Here is a 6,000-nt window from a genome sequence, read left to right as displayed (position 1 = left end):
AATTACAAGTTAATTACTTTTTAATAGTAATTTTTTTAATTAATTGTAATTTTAAAATTAATTAAAATTAATTTCAAGAAATCTCAGTAACAGAACATTTGCCCAAACTTCTGCAAAGTCTCTTCCTTTTCAGTTGTATACATGAGAAGCTAATATTTTAATTCTTTTTTGCATATTCAATAATTGTGAAGAGCATAAGCACTTACAAAATATTCTTTTAATCCCTTGGCCCCCTTGTACATTAAAAATATTCGCCTGTGTACAGAAACTGTAAATAACTATTTCGTAATTCCTTCTGCTATCAGGCATCTCCCTGGAGTGTCCAAATTACACACAGTTCTAGAGGCAACTTAACACTATTTAAGGTAAGTTTACCTGTATGTTTTTTCTTGTAGCTGCTTCTTAAAAACCTTTTTGTGTGAAGGCAAATAATCCAAACTTTCATGGGCTACAAGGTGTTCTCTCTACCAAAGGTACTACAGCTTGGATGCTTTACTCAAGACGGTTTGCAAGTTGGCAGCTCAGTTAAAGGAGAAAAAGACTCAATGCACATAAAATGTTTACTGTAAATCAAAATCAGCAGCATGCTGTGTGTTTGCCACCTCCAAGACATGACTTTGGTAACCAAAGAAAGAGTACAAAAGGATTTCTGCTGCTCTCCACTAACTGGCATTTGGACAAATTTGGCAAGATCTCATCTCAAATAATCACAGAATCACAGAGCGATAGAATGGTTCAGGTTGGAAGGGACCTTAAAGACCATCTAGTGCCAACCCCTCTGCCATGGACAGGGACATCTTCTACCAGACCAGGCTGCTCAGAGCCCCATCCAACCTGGCCTTGAGCACTTCCAGGGATGGGGCATTTACAACTTCTCTGGGCAACCTTATCCAGGGCCTCACCACCCTCAAAGTGAAAAATTTCTTCCTAGTAGCTAATCTAAACCTACTTTCTGTCAGTTTGAAGCCATTCCCCCTTGTCCTGTCACCACATGCCCTTGTAAACAGTCTCTCTCCATCTTTCTTTTAGGCTCCCTTCAGGTACTGGAAGGCCGCAACTAGGTCACCCCAAAGCTTTCTCTTTTCCAGGGAGTGAAGAAACATAAATAGTTCCTGGTTGTGAATTAGTGAGTACTAAAGGTCAAGAGAAAAGTTCTTTACACAAGCCACATGCAAATTACCCAAAATAAAGTCTTTTGGACCTGTAGTTTTGCAATGCGGAAAGTTTCCTTGAACCCCCTACTCACACTTCCCAAACGTAACAACACACATCATGAAGGAAATACTGCCCAGGGCAGGGGGGCACATCCATGTCAAGATCTAGCAATGGCCTAAGTCCAATTTCTCACACTGTGATGGGGGTTTTTTGCCAGCTCAATCAGGCATTTAATTCTAGAGATTTCAAAAGTACTATGCAAATTGCAGACCTGGCAACAATCAATGTGACAAAATAGAGAACGAGTTAAAGAGAATTGATCTAGGTGGAAATCAAAGACCGCAGAAAATAATTGTTGTTGGAAACTGTGTGAATAGCTAAAAGCAACAGAAAATGCATTAGAAAACTTAATGTTACTTTCCTTCAGATACGGGGAAATAAATGTATCTGCCACCAATACATCCATAGTGAAGTTATCTGACAACAAATACACACTGTGTAATCAATCAAATCCCTCCAGTCAAAGGTGAATTACGGAACAGCAGGAGTCTGACTATTATGTACACTAATAATGTAAAAAGTGGTAAGTGCTTCACAAATGGAAGCTCAGACCTTAGTTTTGTGTTTAAGCACAAAAATGTTTTGAGATTAGACTGCTGACTTCCGCTTGCACAAAAGTTGGGTTTAACTAGTTCTACTCCAAGTTTAAAATGGAGCAAAGGAAACAGAACCCAGGCAAAAGCAGACACCTGAGCAGAGCTCCTGGCTGGGACCCCATCACCATTTCATTCAGATATGCCAGACTGGCTACCCTAAGGTCTCCATTTAGCCCATGTATTTCTGGAACATGGGAATTTGTGTGATGTCATTTTGTAGCTGTGTTAGACCAAATGGTATATGTGAATAGATCTGGGTATTACAAAGATTGCAGCACAAACAAAAATACAAAATCCACTGAACAATACAGATGGGGGTTGGGGGAGGAACACTAAAACCAAAGCTACATTTCTAAGGGAAACAAATGAGGCCAAGTCACACTGCTCACAGACAACACAGATATTCCTCATTCCACGTCACAATGATTTGTTACATAAACAGGATGGCTGATTTTCCCCAAACAGGAATATCATTCCCATCCATAAGAGCACACCTAAGCATTTGCTTTGCTGGCCCTAGTTGCCAGAAAGCCAAAGCTGACAACTCCTCTTCCATCAGACTCAGTCTCTGCAGCAGTGGCTCGGCTGTACTGCAAACTCTCACAATCACCCACTCGTGCATTCAAATTATGAAACACAAAATAGAGTAAGAATGAGGTTTCAAACTTTGACCCCTAATTATTTTTTCGCCATGGACTCCTCTATAGTCAAACCCACCAGTACACTCACTAATCTGAAATATACTTCACAAACCTCTGAGAAGCAGTGCACAAATGGCCAGGGTTAGAAAGCTAGATGGTGAAAAACAAAGCAAGATTCGAGATTGCAGGGAGGCATTGCTGCATCCCTGAGATGCAGGAGTTGAGACAACTCTCCAGAGGACAGACAAGGCCTTACAAAACACATACATATACAGAGCATTGTTCGTTTGCAATGAAACGTGAAGACTGAGAGACACGAAGATGAAGGCAAATGCAGACTGGGCTTGTAAAAGCTTCTGCACCAGACATTCCTCTGCTAGGAATACATACTGCTGAATTAGCCTGTAAGAATTTGACCCAAAACCTATGCATTTTGGCTGTCACTTTTACATACAGAAACACCTCCCAGTGCAGAACATGAGTCTTCATCTTTCTTTTGAAAAGTATTTCAGATGGTATATTTTCAGTTCTGTAAAGTCTGCATAAGGATTGTCCTGCTTTCTGCAATGTTTTTATCTCCAAACATCACACAAGGATCTTTCTGCTTACTCAAGACCTTCCAAAACACAAGTTTTGCCATGGATAAAGAAAATCAGAGGCAATGATGAAAAAATACTTTCTTCTCAATACTGGAAGATAAAATGCCCCCACCTATGTGAGGAGACCAGAGAATCCAAACTGCAACCAGTTCCCAGGTTCTTCACTAATTTCTGAGTTCTGCAAGGCGTGCTACCTGTAAAAGTGTTCTTACCTCATCACAGCCTAACTGGGAATGGCTGCTTTGGAGACATGGAAGGAAAGAAGAAATCTGTGTTCATCACCACTAAAAGCTACCTACACACTTCTTTGTGTAAATGCTTCGAGGAGTCAACTTATAAATTGAATTTTACTCAGTTAGGAAAGAGTTTTCAAAGGCCAGTGTGGGGGAAACCATGCTTTTAAGCTGCCAAGACCCCATTTGGGAGCCACAGAGCTCCTTGTTCCACTCCCAGGCAGCTTCCGTGGGGCTCTTTGCAAAAGGGCAGTGGCAGAATAAAGAGGGTGGGCAGACACTGGAACAGCTCTCTCCTCCTTGGTAAACATAAGCAGGCTGAGCCAGGCTGCCTCCAGTAGTAGCTCCCCTGAAACTAGAAAGATAATCAAACGATTGGAGCTCTGCTACCTGGTGATCTGGAAGACAGGTGAGATGTGTTGCACAGCAGAAATGCAGCTACCACATATCAGCAGCTGGCCATTCCAATAAAAAGTTTTGGGCTAGCTCATCTAACTCTCTTCCCAAACAATGGAGAAGGAACAACACAACTTTATTTGCCTAAATGTTTTGTGAGCATAAGAGTATGTGCATGCATGCATCGCATGAGTTCTTCATCCCTTAAATGACCAGGATGGAATAATCCCAACCAATACAACAAAAATACAGAGTTGCTAAACTGGAAGCCAGAGAAAATAAGAACTACCTACCAAACGGCAGTAAAGATACTGCATGGATTTACTACTGAAACATTTTACTACTTGTCTTTAAATAGTACAGACATAAATCAGATTCCAGCTATTACACATAAAAGCACCTACCATAGAACTCTAATTCTTGCTATGGTTGTACTAAGCCTCTCCTACCTGAGCAAAAATTCCTGGTCACCCTTCTATCTAGATAGCTATATATAATGTAATTTTACCTCTGTAGTGGCAAGCATGTACAAAGCCAGGCAAATACTTAGTTGGCATCTCAGTTTTAAGTAGACAGAGAACCATGTACTTTTTGAATGGTGTCAGGAGTTGTATATACTTAAATGATAAGACTTTCTTCCCTCTCCACTGCCTTTCTGTCTTCAGCCACAGGCTCGTTTAGTGCAGCACATGTGATTTGTCCATCTGTCAAGTAAAGCAGTGCACCATTCTTGTTGGCTTCAGTTTTAATACAAGAATCATACAGGTATTACAGGATCATACAATCACAAAAATACAATAAAGGATTAGAGACTGCGAGTTAACACAGTTAACACTGCATGAGTAACACACCAGTTCCAAACAAATCTGAAGGTAAAAGTGAAAAGGTTTTGCAATGCCAGAAGAAATAGTTTCTACTCTAAGGAACATGAGCAGTTCAGAATGTATTTTTCAACAGACTGAAAGCAGGGTGATAGAATGAAGAGCTTCCAAAGCAGTACTCTATTCACAGCATCCCACTTCAAAGATCAAAAACCATTACACTACTAATTGAGGTGACACTCAAAGACTTCAACTAACGAGTGTTTAATGCGCAATCTGAATGACAGCCCAAGGAAGCAAATAATTATCACAGTCATTGAACAGAGATAGAAAGACATTGTTAACTAGAAACGTCATGGCTATCAACTTTCATTTCACATTATTTCAGTATTTCAAAGTTACAGCATTTAAGGAATGGAAGTATAGTACTAACTTGGCATGAGAATTTTCCTATAAATGCAACGACACACATATGATGTTGGCATAAAGGATACAGATGTTGAAACATTTTCTGGTAATGCTGTAATAAATTTCACACAGTGCAATAGGTTAGTAGCATCATACATGATACAGCAAATTTAATCTGCAAATCTTCAGACAGAAAAAAAATGTACATATGACAGGAAATCATTTCAGAAAACACAACCCAAGATGACTATGACCATCTCCACAAATCCTCAAATTGTCATGTTGTGGCAAGGAATTATTTTAGATTTCTCAGAAGCAGACAGTCCCAGAGTTCAAAGTGCAACATACCTCCCAGAGATGGGAAATAATGCTCTCTCCCAGAACTGCAGTCAAGCAAACAACAAACACTGGAGGAATCTGTTGGCCAGAAAAGGTCACGGCTGCTGGCAATTTGCCTGATACCATTACCAAAGAGGAGCTTTTTGTACAGACTTTTCTCAGTAATAGTATAGATTTTTCTCCGATTAGTATTGACACTCTTAACTACACACACATATTTAAACCCAAAACTGCTGATCACCAACCACTTAGATAATGTGGGAACTGAAGAGCCAGCTGCCACCACCACACACTTCCATGTTTTTGGTCTACACAGCTCGCATGGTGGCAAGTATTGCCAAAACTTTAGAGAAACAAAGTCATCTCAACCTGCTTTACTTCACCAGAATGTTTTAACAATTGTAAATGCAGGAATATTCTACCTTTAAAAAGTGAAAGAGATGAGGAGAATTGGGTTAAGTCCTGCCAGGCTGACTTTAAGGAGTTCCAAACACTACATCATTTCCCAAAGCCATTCTGCAAAGCTGAACCCTCACTCCATATTAACCCAATTTTCAGGATGCTGGAAAAGCTGCCAGAAATACCCTCTTCTGTATCTTCATGACAACTTCACAGCTCTACTGTTTGAGCTGCTCTCATCCTAATTGAAACAGCTTTTATTTCCATGACAATTGGAAAAAATACAGAAAATTCTTAATGGGCTATTCTCAAGTCAAGTCAGTAAGAGATGCGTTTACCTCAAACAGGTTACT

The sequence above is a fragment of the Corvus moneduloides genome, chromosome 1 (genome assembly GCF_009650955.1).
Source record: "Corvus moneduloides isolate bCorMon1 chromosome 1, bCorMon1.pri, whole genome shotgun sequence".
In the NCBI taxonomy this organism is placed as follows: domain Eukaryota; kingdom Metazoa; phylum Chordata; class Aves; order Passeriformes; family Corvidae; genus Corvus; species Corvus moneduloides.
The sequence above is the reverse complement of the archived record's forward strand: the minus strand, read 5'-3'. Positions refer to the sequence as shown.